This window comes from Maylandia zebra, linkage group LG3 (assembly GCF_041146795.1).
Source record: "Maylandia zebra isolate NMK-2024a linkage group LG3, Mzebra_GT3a, whole genome shotgun sequence".
In the NCBI taxonomy this organism is placed as follows: Eukaryota; Metazoa; Chordata; class Actinopteri; order Cichliformes; family Cichlidae; genus Maylandia; species Maylandia zebra.
In genome coordinates, this window is record NC_135169.1 from 20860518 (window position 1) to 20878281 (window position 17764).

At 41.6% G+C, this 17764-nt stretch overlaps 2 long non-coding RNA genes across 2 annotated transcripts; both read right to left on the reverse strand.

Annotated features, from left to right (window-relative positions):
- Nucleotides 1-7993: 7993 nt before the first annotated feature.
- On the reverse strand, nucleotides 7994-9442 carry LOC143416809 (uncharacterized). Its single transcript, XR_013097067.1, has 3 exons — nucleotides 9166-9442; nucleotides 9048-9092; nucleotides 7994-8912 (listed from the first exon to the last, which is right to left on the reverse strand). It is a non-coding gene; the product is annotated as an uncharacterized LOC143416809 (long non-coding RNA).
- Nucleotides 9443-11398: 1956 nt separating this feature from the next.
- LOC143416810 (uncharacterized) lies at nucleotides 11399-12095 on the reverse strand. The gene is made up of 3 exons (XR_013097068.1): nucleotides 11933-12095; nucleotides 11730-11813; nucleotides 11399-11623 (listed from the first exon to the last, which is right to left on the reverse strand). It is a non-coding gene; the product is annotated as an uncharacterized LOC143416810 (long non-coding RNA).
- Nucleotides 12096-17764: the final 5669 nt, after the last annotated feature.

Consider the following 17764-nt stretch of genomic DNA (forward strand, 5'->3'; position numbering starts at 1 on the left):
ATTTAGAAGTCAGCCATCTTGGATACAACTTTTGTTTTTCAATAGGAAGAGGGCCATGTGACACATCAAACTTATTGGTAATGTCACAAGAAAAACAATGGTGTGCTTGGTTTCAACGTAACTTTATTCTTTCATGAGTTATTTACTCATTGGGGGCAGGGATAGCTCAGTAGGTAAAGTGGTCGCCCCATGATCGGAAGGTCGGCGGTTCGAATCCACTTAACGGCTACCCTGAGGTACCCCTGAGCAAGGTACCGTCCCTACACACTGCTCCCCGGGCGCCTGCTTAGTGGGCTGCCCACTGCTTCACAGAGTGAATGGGTCAAATGCAGAGAAAAACAAGTAATTTCCCCATGGGGATCAATAAAGTATCCATTATTATTATTACAAGTTTCTCTTTGTTCACAGTCCAGCAATAATTGCTGGTGTTTTATTTTTTCAATTTCTTGTGTGTGCGGTGAGAATTAATAGAGGTTTCAATTGTTTTTTCTCTTTTTGACTTGCTCTTTCTGAAATACATGCCTTTCAACAGCCATTGACATGTTGAAGAGGTTAACACGTGAGGAGCGGATCGAAATTGTGTTGATATCTGGTGAACGCAGTAACCGGGTCATTGCAGCAGATTTCAATGCAAGACACCATACGAGACCACCCATCTCCCATGCTCCAACTGCTTGCTAAGTTTCGTGAAACTGGTTCAGTGTTGGATTTGCCAAAATGCGGACGCAAGAAAACTGTCACTAATGAAGAAACATCAGTGGCTGTCCTAGCTTCATTCAGCAAGAGCCCACAGCGTAGCACTCACCGCATGTCACTGGAGAGTGGCATTGGTCGAACATCCCTTTGGCGGATATTAGCTACTCACAAACGGCACCCTTACAAACTCCAGCTACTGCAGCATCTAAACGAGGATGACCCAGATCGGCACACAGAATTTGCAGAATGGGCAAAACAAAAATTGGAACAGGACCCTCAGTTCACGCAGAAGATTTTGTTCAGAGATGAGGCAAACTTTTATGTGAACGGTGAAGTTAACAAACTGTCAGGCTCAGGAGGGACTCGGAGTCAGACCGTCACTAAAGTTCGTGATTTATTTACACACACAGACACCAGGTGCGACTATATACAGGTGAGGGGGCACAGGAAGAGGGTCTCCGGGGAACACAGGCACGGGAAGAAGAGGGCTAGGTACAAAATCCACTGAAGCTCAGGTAGCTCGGACTCCGGCTTTAGCTCACCAACGGCGGTCCTCAGGCTGGCGAGAATTCTGGCACAGAGAGGAAAGGCAGGTGAGTAGTGGCACGACAGAAACTCGAAAAACGGCTCAGATAGGTGATGACACTGACGAGTGTTACACAATAATCCAGCGAGGAAGCACTCTCAGCAGCCGCCTTAAGAAGTGGGTGAGATGATTGCTTGCAGGTGTCCGAGCCAGGGGCTGGAGCCGTCACGACTCCGCCCCGGTAGAGCGCAGTGCGCGGGAGGGGAGAGAGAGAGATGCAGCACAACAAAAACACTTGTAGCCATACAGAGTCAGCCGAGAAGGCACAGGGTCATGACACAAACAAAACCACCGCTATTGGTCTGACACTAACCCACATTGGATGGATCCCTCCAATACTGTTGGAACAACAAAAGTGATGGTTTGGTGTGGTATATGGGGTACAACGATAGTGGGTCCATTCTTCATCAATAGAAACCTCAAGGCCACTGTATATTTGAAATTGCTACATGATGATGTGTTTCCCTCTTTGTGCACTGAAGCTGGCAGGTTCCCTGAGTTTTTCCAGCAAGATGGTGCACCACCACATTATGGGTGCCAGGTCCGAGCATTCCTAGATGAACAGTTTCCTGGAAAGTGGATTGGTCGTCGTGGGCCAGTTGAATGGCCCCCAAGGTCTCCCGATCGGACCCCCTTAGACTTTTGGGGTCATCTGAAGGCATTTGTCTATGGTGTGAAGATACGAGATGTGCAGCACCTGAAACTACGGAAACTACGGATACTGGATGGCTATCAGTGTGTGAAGAGTGGGAGATGAGGATTGCATTGACAATCCAACACACAGCACATTGAACACATTTTATAAGTGGTCAGAAACTTGTAAATAACTCATGAAAGAATAAAGTTACATTGAAACCAAGAACACCATTGTTTTTCTTGTGACATTACCAATAATTTTGATGTGTCACATGTAGGGATGGGTACCGGTGTCCGGTGCCATGATGGCACCGGTTCTGACATAAACGGTAGTAACCAGACCGAAAAGCAGCGCACATTTCGGTGCTTTATTTCGGTGCTTTTTTTTCCTGAGCTGTGATACACTTCTAGCCAATCATTTTACGTTTCCGAGGATAGTAGGCGGGGCCAGGTACGTACGTTCAGTTAGAGCAGAGCTACAGATTAAAAATGTCCAAGGCGAAGCGGTCAAAAGTCTGGCTGTACTTCACAGCAAAATATGCAAACTCAGCAGCCTGCAACAAGTGCTTTAAGCTGATACTGTGATACTGTCAAAGGAGGTAACACCTCGAATCCGATGAAACACCTGGCGACGCATAGCGTTTTTTTTAAAAGCCGAGAAATGCGCCGTATTTGATAGCTTGCTGCGAGACCTCACACTGTGCACGTCGGGTGGGTTGCCAGTTATCGGACCCGGAGCAACATCCCCCAAAAACACGAAGAATAGAGTCCTGGCCCCTAGCCCTGCCAGTGTAGCAGAAATGATGAGGATGATGATGGCAGCAGAAGCCGTTCTTCTCTGCGTGAGTCGCTTAATGTTGTTCGAGTGTAATTTACGTTGAGTAGGCTAACCACGTTATTACATTAATGCATGTAAGGTGAACTAGCAAACATCATCATAGCTACATGCGGCTGTCTTCTTGTTTGATGGCAGATACTCCCTTCACCCTGGACAAAAAGGCTAAAATGACCAAAGAAAAAGTGGGAAACAGTTAAACATGAGAGGTTTTTGGACAAAGTTTGTGTTTTTTTTCCATTGTTTAAGCACTGCTTCCAGCCAGGAGTGATACCATATATGCCCCATAGCTGCAGAAAAGGCTAACATTGTTATCTTTTTGCAAAAAAAAAACAAAAAACAGCTGAACATGAGAGGTTTTTGGACAAAGTTTGTGTTCTCCATTCTTTAAGCACCGGTTCGAGCACCGTTTAAGCACCGGTTTCAAAAGTACCGATTTGGCACCGGTATCGGATAAAACCTAAACGATACCCATCCCTAGTCACATGGTCCTCTTCCTATTGAAAAAACAAAAGTTGTATCCAAGATGGCCGACTTCTAAATAGCCACCATGGTCACCACCAGAGATGGGTAATAATGGATTGGATTTATATAGTGCTTTTCAAGGTACCCAAAGCGCTTTACAGTGCCACTATTCATTCACTCTCACATTCATACACTGGTGGAGGCAAGCTACGGTTGTAGCCACAGTTGCCCTGGGGCAGACTGACAGAAGCGAGGCTGCCATATCGCGCCATCGGCCCCTCTGGCCAACACCAGTAGGCAGTAGGGTAAAGTGTCTTGCCCAAGGACACAACGACCAGGACAGAGAGCCCGGGGATCGAACCGGCGACCTTCTGGTTACAGATACGCATCCCAACCCCCTGAGCCACGGTCGCCCCATCTGCCTAACCCACTCCTGCTTTACAGGTGAAAATAGAGCAAGAGGACCGCTAGTCTTTGACTTTATTTATTTTCTGTTGTGTTTTACTCGCATCTATTTGAAAGACTGAGTGTAAACACAAAAAACATTTTATTTTATGTGCTGGAATGTGCAGAAAATAGGTTTAAATGTTAAACTAATTTATTCAAGTCAGAGAATGTTGCATATAATTACAGGTTTGCTTGATGCATAAAGTTAAAAGATTAAAACTGATAAAAGAAGTTAAAAAAAAGAGAGACTTTTCCATTTGATTACATTTTGTATGATGGATTATGTAGAAAAAGTAGAATTGGGCTGAAAGATCTATCGCTTTATCACCTCTTCAGGTTGTAAATCGTGTTTTTAAAAAGTAACTAAGTAACTAAGTAATTAATTACTTTTGAAAATAAGTAATCAGTAAAGTAACGGGATTACTTTTTGGGGGAAGTAATCAGTAATTAGTTACTGATTACTTTTTTCAATTAACTTGACCAACACTGGTCACCACCCATCTTGAGGAGTTTGCCCCCTCACATATACTAATGTGCCACAAACAGGACTTTAATATCACCAACCATTCCCATGTTATTACGGTGTATCCATATAAATGGCCCACCCTGTACTTCCTTGGGCTGAGTGCTCTGATCGCTTTGTTCTTCTGAAGTCAAGACCATCTCCTTGGTCTTGGCTGTGTTCAGATGCAGGTTGTTGTTGTCACACCATTGTTTCGGATGCTGAACCTCGTCTCTGTAGGCTGATTCATTGTTGTTGTCGTCAATCACTCCTATGATGGTGGTGTCGCCTGTAAATTTTATAATGGTGTTACTGGTGTGAATTGAAGAACAGTCATGGGTGAAGAGTATATTAAGGGATGGAGGATACACCCCTGTGGGACACCTACGTTCAGAATGAGGGTGGAGGAGGTGTGCTCTCCCATCCTGATGTTCTGGGGTCTATCGCTCCGGAAGTCCAATATCCAGGTGCACAGTGAGCTACTGAGTCCTAAGTAGCTTACTTTATTAATCAGTTTGTGGGGTTGAACTATATTGAAGGCAGAGCTGAAGTCAAAAAACAGCATTCTCACATAAATGTTACTACTGTCCAGATGTGTGAGGGTTGTGTGAAGAGCTGTTATCATGGCGTCCTCTGTCGACCTGTTTGCCTTGTTTGCAAATTAGTATGGATCGAGGTTTGCAGGGATGACAGCTTTGATGTACAACATGATGAGTTTCTCAAAACATTTAGCAATTACGGATGTTAAAGCAACTGGACGGTAGTCATTCAAGCAGCTCTTCTTGGGCACTGGAACGATGGTAGTTGACTTAAAGCAGGATGGTACCACAGACTAACAGTGAGAGGTTCAAGATGGTGGTGAAAACCTCTGCTGGTTGGTCTGCACATGCTTTAAGCACTCTTTCTGCCACACTGTCTGGACCAGCTGCCTTCCTCGCGTTGACTCTGCGCACTGCGGCTCTGAGCTGATGCTGCTCCAGCTGGATGGGGGCCTTGTCCCTCTCTGAAACAGCAGGATAGGTGATGGTGTCCCTGTTTTGTTGGTCAAAGCGGGTGAAGAACTGGTTTAGGGTGTCAGGTAAGGTGATGTCCATGGAGTTTGTTTGTATGTGACTGTCTTTGTAGCCAGTAAGTGTCTTGATCCCCTGCCACATGTTTTTGAAGTTGTTTGTGTTAAAGTGCATTGTTTGTATTTGCGCTTGGCTTCTGTTATGTGCTTTAAGCAGAGATTGGCGTGCCTCTTTGTAGACTTGTTGGTCTACTGATTTGAAGGCACTGTCCCATGCTCTTAGTAGAGCTCGCACCTCGCTGTTGAGCCATGGCTTCTGGTTCAGGAACACTTTACCAGTCTTTGTTGTTGTTACACTCTCCTGTCCGGTCTGAATGTAGTGGGGCCCGCTAGCTCAATTGCAGTGTCTGGGGTAAAAGAGTCCAGCCAAGTCTCTGCTGTGATCATAGCACAGTAATCCAAACAACGTGAGGCAGTCCGCAGTTGTAGCTCATCCATCTTGTTGTTTAGTGACCGTGAGTTGATGAGGAAGAGACTCGGAATAGCAGGTCTGTGTGGGTTAGCACTTAGCTTAGCTCTTAGCCCCGCTCTCTTCCCCATCTTCTGTTTCCTATGCCTCCATTGCCTGTGCCACTTCAGCGGTTGTATGGTGAAGTTGGAGTCCGTATTCCTTCAGATATCAGGGGGGATTGAGTCCCAGTCATTGTCGTAGAAAGTGTGCAGGTTTGTGTGGTCTAGAACCATGAGCTGTTCAGTTTTACTGTACTACACATGTGCTCTTGCTAATCAGAGGAGACGTGAAATAAAAATACTCAAAATAAAAAAGAAAGCTGCTAAATTGTGCAGCCCGCGGACCACTGCGACAGCTCACGTCACCATCTTGCGGTAGTTAACTTTTCTAGTTTTCTACCACTTGGCTTGCAGTTAGTTTTGCAAGCAAGTTACCATCTTCCATCCAAACACAGAAAACCATGTCACCATAGCCATGAAGTTTTTGGTGCAGCAGCCTCTTAGCTATCACTTTCGCCCTGGGACAGCGAGCAACCTCCATAAACTAGTCGCTAACCAGTCGGGGAACGCAGATTTTCCCCTTACGACCTGTAGTTCTATCACGTTCAGTGACAACTCTTGAGCAATGTGTACACGATGTCTCACAAGAAACTTATACAAACATTCATTGCACCATACTTGGTTGTTGATGGTTGTATTAATACTACTTAGTATGAAACTTTAAATAGACACCACACACCAACAGAGGATGCCCATGGAAATAACATTTGCTTGGGGTCCCTAATGTAATGTAATGTCTCTGACATCTTCAAATTACGTAAAAACATCAGAAGGGGGCCCTATCGCAATAACGTTACAAAATGGCCATGAATACATTTTATTTTTGTTGTCGTATGTATCATATTCAACACGTATAACTAAGGCTTCCGCTTTAAGTAAACAGTTGCAAATAACTGGTTCAAACAGAGCAATTATGTCAAAGTTATCTTATGTTATTAATAATAAGGTATTCACAATGTTCTTTTTCAATCTTTGCTATGACAGTACGATGGTTTAATGTTAGTATTGCATGAAGTGAAGTAGATATAGAAATCAGTAAAGGCCATTGCCACTATTCTGCCTCAACCACATCCAAATTGTAATGATTAGCTTGAAGAAAAACAGCTTCATCTAATGAAGCTCATCTGCCCTAACTGGAATATGTCCATCAGTGGAAAGTATGATCAACATTAGCAAAAAGGATAATTTAATTTAGGTAATCTAACCCTAAATTGTGTTTTTTCTATTCAATGTTAGGTAATGCTAGCTTGTCTCTTAACGTAAGCCTTTCATCCAATAGAAAAACCCTGACTTCTGCGTTTAATATTAAGCAAGTTCACGCAAATATCCAGGGTTTGTCCATTTTTAAACCGCTTTAACAGCCAGTGCTGCAAGTAGCTATTGCCAAATAATTGTATTCTAAATCACACTATGTTATTGCCAACAGAATCTTTGACGCAGAATGCTAATTAGCTATCGAGTATTTCCCTACAGTAGAGAACGGCGATAATCCTCTGGTGTTCTGTAACACCTGCTCGATGTTTCAAATTCTATAACCCTAAATAAAAAATGTTAGGCCAGGACCTGATCACATCGATGATAAAAACAAAACAAAACAAAAAACAACAACATTGTGAATATATTAAAACATCAGGCAGAGTTAGGTTGAAAGTTATCTCAAAATACAATGTTAGTATGATGAACTTTCAGCTTATTTTCAACTTTAGTTATTGTTTAGTTATAGTTAAGTTGAAAATTCGAGATACCGAACTCCAAATTTTGAGTCAAGTAGAAAATTTGACATACAGATATCAGAAAAAATAAAATTTAATTCATAGGTTGCAGTTCAAACTAAAAATATGCATCAAATTTAACAGTCTTGAATACTCTTGAAGAGATTCAAAGTTGTTTCTTTCGTGTCCTCTTTTGTCTGTGTTTGCTCAAACATTTTTGCAAATGTAGAGTAGAAGCAGTAGCAGTATTAGAAATGAAAGCAATGACAGTATTCCTAAATAGTAGCATTGGTAATAATGTAAGGTAGTAGTAAAGTTGGATAAGTGTAGTACTAATAGTAGTACTCAATTACTTTGCAGAGATCTTTAAAAGGGTGCAATGTCCTATTTAAGCCTGCAGGGGGAGACAAAGACAGCCGTTTGAAATGGTCTGTTATTACGATGCAGGGTTCTTTAAACATAAACACACATGAATAAAGAGTTTCAATGGTTTTTCTCCCTTTGGATTAAAATGGCAACACAACGCTTTGCACAAATTTAGAATTTGAGGGTTTTATTTTATTTGAGGGTTTTATTTTTATTTTATTTATTTAGGGTTTCTGTTAGAATAGGTTTACATGCTTTAACCCATAACAGATTTTATAACAGATTTTATCTTTTCTCATGCTTCACATTTTTCCCTTCTAAATTACTGTGTTTTAACTTAAACATTTTACAGTGTTTTTATTAAATGTTTCATATCTCAAATCTAATACATAATCTGTTTGCTCATTAGCAAAAACAACCTGGGCAAGGTATATTAAAAAACAGAAGATTTGGTTCAAAGGGGGGAGAAACAACACATAACATTTTGAAGAATCTAATTCCCAGATCATGTTCTTTAAATTTGTGAGATAGGTTACTGGGTTTGACAACGTCTACCAGGACTGTCTGTAGGTAGGATAATACCAAAACTATCAATGTGAATCTGTAATTTTATATCTCTTTCTGAACATTTTGTTCCCTTTTTCATGAATTTCAGAAAAGAGGATAGAGAAGAGTTCAAAGAACAACAAACCACCACTGAATGTGTCAGAATGCAAAAAGAGGACAAATACTGAAAAAGGACCCAGAATGTAAACAGATGCACACCTCTGTGAGATAGTCTGCCTTACGAAATAAAGTGACTCGAGAGGACTGTTGTTCTGATTCTGTGCAATTCAATAGAATAGAATTGACAATGTAGTTATTGCCTGTGTAGGTTCTCAGTTATCCAGGTCATGGTAATCCAAAGAGCTTGAAAAGAATACTGACTGGACCTCTTTGAGTTTCTTGAAGATGTTTCACCTCAGAGATGAAACGTGAAACAAAGAAGTCCAGTTGCTTTTCTTTCCAAGCTTCTCAGTACGCAGCATCAAGCTTTCTTGATTGAAGAGAGTTAAAGTTGTTTCCTTCATCCCAGCAGTGACGTCTGTCTGCAGGCAAAAAAACATGCACTTGTCCATAAAACTGCTGAAAACAGAAAGACTGAGCTGAGCTTTGAAACCAAACAAGAATAATCAAGGTAATTCATTTGACAGTTTGCCGACTCTACAGTAAAGCTGACCCACCTTGCTTTACTTCTTCATTGTTTGCCTTCTTCAGATGAACAGACCCTGCAGCAGAGACGCACACATTAGAAACTCCAGGCAACAGAAAACAAAGAGACGCGCACTGATATGTTCTTACAGAGCCTTGTAGAAAGCCTTCTGGGCCATCATGTGCTCTCTGAAGATATTGATGGCTTTAAATGCATCCATATGATCCTGATTCTCCTTTATCACCTTTTTGTACCTGTGTCACAGAGAGAGAAAGAGGGAGTAAAAAAAGGCTGTTTGTTGTCATCACAAGAAGAAAAGCAAAACACAAAAGCTCAAAAGTTGATAAGCAGAGATGGTACACTAAGAAAAAGGAAAACTGGAACATTTAGGATCTCACTGTGTTTCCTCTCTGCATCATTGTTCACCCTTCTAAAGGACGAGGGATATAATCAGCTCTGTTTGTCTGTCTAGTGTCCACAGTTTTCAAGACATCATGTCCAAATTTTGTGTGATGGTAGCAGAGGTGGGCAGTGACACATAATCTGATTACTTTTTTCAAGCAACGAGTAAAGTAAGGGATTACTATTGCAAAAACGTAATTAGATTACTGTTAATTTCTTGTAAGAACTCTGCATTATTGCGTTACTGAACCGTGATTTTGTTTGTGAGAGTGTCTTAGTGCAGGAGAGAGTATGAGCGTGCAGTGTTTAAAGCGTGGAAGTACTGACATTACTTTGAGTTTGATTCCATAAAAAGTGACAAAAACGTTAGCATCCGCTGTTCACTCTGCGTAGGAAGAAAACTTCTTTTTACAGAGAAAAATTAAACTTCAAATCTGAGCAAGCACTGCCACAGGCATGTGAAATTCACACAGATCCTCCCACTGACATGACCTCTGTGGCACCGGGCAAACCTCCACCTCCTGCTAAACATGTGACAGTAGATTTAAGAGTGACAGAATTTAGTGCCGCTAAATCTTTGACTTTATTTTTTGCTGTGTTTTACTCTCATCTGTTTGAAAGAATGAGTGTAAACATAAAAGTTATTTTATTTTATTTGCTGGAATATGCAGAGAATTGGTTTAAATGTTAAAGATTTTCTTCCAGTCGGAGAATATTGCATATAACTTAATATTTATGCAATGTGCATAAAGTTAAAACATTAAAACAAGTTTTAAAAGGAGACTTTTTCATTTCATTACCTTTTATATGACGGATTATGCAAAAAAAATAGAACTGGGCTTAAGGATCTATTGCTTTATTACCTATTCAGGTTGTGTATCATGTTTTAAAAAAGTAAGTAAGTAACAAATTCCCTTTGAAAATAAGTAATCAATAAAGTAACAGGATTACTTTCTTGGAGAAGTAATAAGCACTCAGGAACTAATTACTTTTTTTTAAAGTAACTGGACCAACGCTGGATGGCAGACACCAATAACAGCTCGAGGCATTTTAACTTCAATTTAAATCAGTTCAAAATCAATCAAGGTCACACCAAATATGAAAATTAGTAAAAGCTTTATATGACCTGCTTCACAACCATGTACTTGTCACGGCGAGTAGAGTGAGTCGTGTGGAAATATTAAAGGAGAATCAAGTCGCAGGCACTCGTGAAGGTGAGGTGGTTTATTGAACACAAAATGCAAATGGAGAAACAGCAAACGGGACTGAAGACTATTTAAACTGAGGACTACTAAACTACTGAACACAAACCAGGACCTGAACACGAAGGAGGATGAGCAGCGGTAAATGACGACGGACAGCAGGGAGAACACACAGATGAAGCATGGTGGATACACAGACGGACCAGCAACTACTACAACAGAAGACACGACTTAAATACACAAAGGCTGAGTCCCAATTCAGGGTCTGCACGCTTGAAGGACGCGCACTATGCATACTACGTACGGTGCGTACTATAAGTACGAGAAGTGCGGAAGTGAGAGGCCTGTGAAATGGGACGGTCTAGCCTTTGTCGCGCTGTTCAGGTTGCCTAGCAACCATGATACTAATCGCGAGAAACGTTACATACAGCATTGTTTGACAGAAATGAAGGAGAAAAATGTTTTGTTGGTCATTCATTGTTGTCATGACATCACTTTAGTTGAGTATCTGAGGCTGAGACCACAGGACTCTAAAACATGATTGTTGGGCTTCATTTCTGTGCTGAACAGTCATTTAAGATTAGTTAGTAAATAACAATTAGTTAATGTTGTTCATGAGACTAAAATCATCTCACTGTGGTAATGTAAATATAATATGGCCAATATTATAGTATATACATATATATATATATATACACATATACATACTGAAGGAGGTCAGACATGTGTATATACATATGTATATATACACATATATATACATACATATATATGTCTGACCTCCTTCAGACTGTCTTTGCTCCACTCCTGGTAGAAGCTAGAAGCTGTTAGTCATGGACCTGGAAATCAGTAGCTCTTCAAGCAGTTCTTGAGCCAGGAAGCAACGTAGACAGGGCCGGGCCGACAGAGCCACTAACCAATAAACCGGCTCCTCCAAAACCACAGAGTGGTACAGTTGGAGAGGACAATGGAGCCACTGTGGGGGAGGTGAAGCCAGGAGGCTCTGAAGGACAGGACAGAGTGAATCACAATTAATTTAATTCATTTTGCATGATCTGTTGTTTCAGTGGTGTGTTTTTCTTTTGACTGCTGCAGGAAAATGGTTTCACCTGGTTTGTGCTGCTGTAGCGTTTAAGTGTGTCCAGCAGCAGTGGCCTAATGTCGTCAGTCTCCTCTCGATTACGAATCAGGACCTGCAAGAAAAGTCAAAGAAGGAGCTGAAGTCTGAAAGTCTATGAAAAGAGCTGGTCTGGAAAAGGTTGTAAGAACATTCACAGCCGCTGATTCTGGGATAAACATGGTGACCTCATACCTCCAGAGTGCTTCTCACTCGGGTCAAATACAGCGCCTCCTGCTGCATGAAGCTGGAGTAGCACTGCTCTGTCACAGCTCTCTGAGGAAGGAGTACGAGTGGAGCTCCTCTGCTAGTGCATCGCTTTTGCTCCAAAGGACATCAAACAAATCCACGCCAGGGGCAATATCTGAGTGAGCAGGCGGGACACTAGTGAACGTACTTCTAAAGCTGCAGTTCCTCTAATGGCCACTAGGGCCATGAACACACAGGTGTGTAGTAGCGGTTTTTCATAGGGGCGACACGGGCGGTTGCCCGGGGCGGCATCACGGGCATCGGGGGGAGGGGGGGAATTGCTCGTTCTCATGCTGCCCCGACATCAGCCAGCGCATATTAGGAATGGTACAGGCACTGATTGGTTTTCTATCGCCCATTTGCTGGGAGTAACGGCGCCCTCCGTTTGCGAGGTGCGCCTGCTGCTTGCGGCACGCCGGCACACGGAGGAGAGGGCGGGGTGGCGGGGGATTCACTGGTGGCTGGAGCAGCATCTAATAACCAACTCGCAAAATAAAACAAAACAACAAACACGAAAACAACAGACATTATGATACAGACTTATAATTTGCACCGATGTTTTATCGAAATTCTATACGCGAAAAGTGAGCGCGAGAGCCCTCGGTGCGCCTGCTCGCTGCCTAAGTCAAAGTCAATTTTATTGTCAACTCCGCTACATACAGTCCAGTATATAGAGAGACGAGACGACGAGGCTCCAGTTACAGCAGTGCAAGTAAACAAACAATATATATAAGAAGAGTAAGAAAATAAATATACACTTTAGGACTAGAGGTAAAGGGATCAATAACAATTTAAAATTTATATTTTGATGATTTAATGTCTCAAACACAACCCGTGGAAAGGGGTTCATAATGTTGTAAATCCAAGCCCATTATGTAATCATGATTTGAATCCTGGGTTGTGTGAAATCCCAGAACCCTAGACAAAGTGAATCTGTGAACTAAGGTGTAGGTCTGTTAGGTTATGTTGTGGCGATCCTCAAGTTGGTGGATTTGTGTTCATACTGGAGTCCAAAATTAAAACCAATGGAAGATGGACAAGAAAAGTTCAAAGCCATCAGGTGCTCAGTTTAGAAAAAAGGAGAAACAAGCAAGGAACATGTTGGCTGAAGCAAAGAACTCAGGTGTGGGAGGAGCAGAGATGGGCAGTAACACGTTACTGTAATCCGATTACTTTTTTCAAGTAACGGGTAAAGTACGGGATTACTATTGCAAAAACGGTAATTAGAGTACCGTTACTTTACCGTAGGAACGCTGCGTTACTGCGTTACTAAAACCGTGATTTTTTTTGCGAGAATGTAAGCCAGTGCCACGTTCGTGACAACAGCTGTGTGCAGATCAACAATGGATCATATATCGAGTGCGGGAGAGAGTATGAGCGTGCAGCGTTTAAAGCGTGGAAGCACTGACCTTACTTTGAGTTTGATTCCATAAAAAGTGACAAAAACATTAGCGTCCATTAGCATTGTGCGTGGGAAGAAAACTTTTTACAGCGAAAAAAAAACCCCTAAACAAGCTCCGAGTGCGCAACGACGTAATGGGAAACTCACAGAGAAACACACTGACCGCGGCACACCTGCACCAGGATAAACCTCCGCCTACCCTACTCCTGCTTTACAGGTGAAAATAGAGCAAAAGGACCGCTGAGTCTTTGACTTTATTTATTTTCTGCTGTGTTTTACTTGCATCTATTTGAAAGACTGAGTGTAAACACAAAAAAAAAACATTTTATGTGCTGGAATATGCGGAAAATAGGTTTAAATATTAAACAAATTTCTTCCAGTCAGTGAATGTTGCATATAATTAAATTTTTGCTTGATGCATAAAGTTAAAAGATTAAAACTAATAAAACAAGTTTTAAAGAGACTTTTCCATTTGATTACATTTTGTATGATGGATTATGTAGAAAAAGTAGAATTGGGCTGAAAGATCTATCGCTTTATCACCTATTCAGGTTGTAAATCGTGTTTTTAAAAAGTAACTAAGTAATTAATTACTTTTGAAAATAAGTAATCAGTAAAGTAACGGGATTACTTTTTTGGGGAAGTAATCAGTAATTAGTTACTGATTACTTTTTTCAAGTAACTTGACCAACACTGGGGAGGAGCTCTGAGATGTGTTAGAAAAAGACTTTTAGACACAAGTAGACTTCTTCCAAAGTGTGGCTGGCTTCTCTCGTAGAGATAAAGCGAGGAGTTTAGCTGTTCAGCCATCTGGAAGGGGGCTCAGAGAAGAGCTTCTACTCCTCCACATAGAAAGGACCCAGTAAAGGTGGTTCAGGCATCTGGCAGGAATGCGTCGCTGGCACCTCCCGGGTGGGGTGTGAGGCCCTGGGGCAGACCAGGACATGCTGGCCAGATTAAGGCTATGCCCACGCTAGAAAACAGCATTTTGTGTCCACACCAGCGCTTTCACATAGTTGTGCGTCCACATTGAAATGGCCGAAAACACTTACATTCCAGCAGTGTTGGGAAGGTTACTTTTAAAATGTATTCCATTACAGAATACAGAATACATGCCCCAAAATGTATTCTGTAACGTATTCCGTTACGTTACTCAATGACAGTAACGTATTCTGAATACTTTGGATTACTTAATATATTATCATGCTTTTTACTACTATTGCTGTGTGATTTATTACTATTACTGAAGGCGACTCCGAACTGTAGTAAAGGGACCTCTGACTAATACGGCGGGGTCCCTGTAGGCTCGTAGCCGAAAAATAGCTTTACTTTGTTGTGTGGGTCAACTTTTCTTGCGAGAGACAGAGAGAGGCGTTGAAAGACTGCTCCAACAGAACTTATTGTTTTCGGAGGAAAACACGAACGCAGTTTACGTGTGGACAAAAGGTGCAAACGCAAGTTAGGTGAGCGTGCAGCGTAAAGTTTGAATTGAGTGCGAATCGAAGCGGGTGCTCACCAATCATTAAAAGTAACAAAGTCATTGAACACATTTATACAGTTACCTTTACGTTTATCAATCATATATCACAGATTTACAATTTTTTGTAGTACTATGCTAAAAAGCAACTACAGAGCGAAAGTCTGGGTCAAGCGCCAAGGCGACGGCAAGAACAAAGGAACCCTCGAAGCATTAAAGCTAGCTTTATAAGGGAATATAACGGAAAAGTATGAAACGAAAATGTTTTCTTTGTTGATAGACTTTGTTTGCAGTGCAATTTATTTGTTGCCGGATTGTAAGATGAAAGTAGACACAATTTCGGGCTCCCACATTTTATCCGAAACTTTACATTAACAAGTTTGTTTTGGGTTTTTTTTACTGTTATTCAAATGCAACCGTGGAAATAACGAATAGAACAAAAGTCATTCATTCTTACCTTATACTAATCGTGGTGCAGGCCAGTGCAGTGCATGAACTGATGCCTTCTCCGGTCAATTCCGCTGAGAGTAAATCTAATGTCCCGCTCTACTGTACAAGACAATGGTTACCTGGAGGGATGTACCAATGTGATAGGGGTGCTGCGGAATAGTCCAAGTGGTAGCAGCTTTAATTTCCCGCTCAACCATAAATCGATGGTTTTTCAACGTGATTGTTGTCACCTTGTCAACTATAAATAGATCAACAATCAACGATGACAGAACAACAGTGAATCAATGTTATTTCAATGTCGGTGTCAGGTTTCATCAGTATTTCAATGTTGTTTCAACATTGGTTTTGTGTTGACATTTCAATCCTGATGATTCTGATGGTTCAGATGGAAAATCAACATGGGCTCGTCAAGCTCTCTTCTTGGCTGCAGTGGTTATTATTATATTTACATGCTTCCAGCTCCCGTTTTTCCTCGATGACAACTCGTACCTTTCCACTCCCCTTTTTCTCCCTCCTCGCGCTCACAGACCCATAACGTGTATGGCAGTCCATTCTCCCTGCAACATGGACTACACTGCCCATGATGCTACATTCTTTAGAGCTATGATTGTAGCGTTCTGCCTGTTAGCTTAGCACAACAACAACAACAACAACAACAACAACAACAACAACAACAACAACAACAACGAAAAGGCGCTCTCTCACCCAGGAAGCACACAGTCGCAGAGAGAGAGAGCGTCGCCCTGTAACCATGGCAACCGTAACGCTGCCGCCTGGAACAACAGAACGTAGCTGTCAAACAAAACCCAAACAGTCCTGACCCGCGACAATATGAAACAGGAAAGTACCGCAGTGTAATCCATTTATTTCAACAAAGTAACTGTATTCTGAATACCACCTTTTTAAACGGTAACTGTAACGGAATACAGTTACTCATATTTTGTATTTTAAATACGTAACGGCGGTACATGTATTCCGTTACTCCCTAACACTGCATTCCAGTCCTGCGCATGCATGAAACGCAAGACGATTCGACCTGCCTCATTGCTGTCTGCTGTTTATTTACTTTCCGGCTCTTTGAAACGTCGCGGCAAAATGTCGAGGAAAAGCACCGAGTTTTTTAAATGGACTAATAATGAGGTGGAGTTGTTGCTGTGAGTAACACGAAAGTAAAAAGTTGCAAAAGCGAGTGAGAGTGCTGTATAATGCCCTCTGCTATCTTAGTTTAATTGGTCACATGACTGCATCACATGACTAAAATGTGTCATAATTTTAGAAAGTCTCTGTTTCCGCTGTCCACACATCAAATGTATGCGTTTTCGAGAGTGTTTTGAAAATCCTGGGAAAACGCAGGATTTTCTGAAGGCTGATCTGAAGGCAGTTTGGACCACAGTCACTAACAACACCAGTGGTAACACACTACACTGTAATGTATTAAAACACTGCTGCTAAAGAAGGCACATGTTCAGGCCCGCCTCGAGTTTGTCAGCGAACGTCTAAATGATTCAGAGAAGGCGTGGGAGAAAGTGCCGAGGTCAGACCAAACTAAAATCAAGCTCTGTGGCTTCAACTCAACTCCCCATTTGTGATTATGATTCAAATAACAGCATCCTCACAGTAAAGCATGGAGGTGGAAACATGCTTGCATAAATCATCTAGTTGGCGTTTTTCAGTTTTTTATGCTTGAAAGATTCACAGAAAGTGTTGAGTGTCTTAACAAACAAATAAAACAAATGCTGTGAAAATGGTCCTTTAGATGGAAGGAAGCAGAGCTAAGCACAAAGCACACAATGGAGGGCAAGTGATAAGTGATAAACAGAGTGGAGGCAGACTTGACAGGATTGGGAACTAAATTGAGAAAGTAACTCAGACCTACAAACATAATGAGAAATAATAATAAACTGAACAATGTAGAACCAACCGGACCCACACTCCGTGACACATGATGAGTGTACCTAACCACACTTTTTAAGCAAGCCAGGAAAAATGGAACTCCCTGACAACATCTGTGCCGCCACCGAGAAGATGTAGATTCACAAAAGGGCTCTTGCCACATCTGAAGGGAATTACTAAACCACCATAAAGGTGAAAAAGAAAACAGTAAATTCTGAAGTACAATGTAATCACAAAAAGGTGTACAATTAAGTTTTAAATTCCAACACATGTTGTCCAATCAGTGTTGAGTTTCAGCTTCAGGTCACGGAAATAATGTTGTTTCAATTTTTAAAAAAAGACAACATTCATGTAATGAAATTAAAAACACGAGTTCAGCCACTACCATAGGTCACTTATCTAAAATAAGAAATATTATATAAAGTATTTAAAACTATACATTTTCAGAAGTTCACTGAAGGAGTTCCAGCAGGAACGCATAAGATCAACTCGAGGTTCAGAATCTTCCCCAAGAATATTTTAGCATTCAGACTGGAGCAGCCAGGGATCGAGTGCT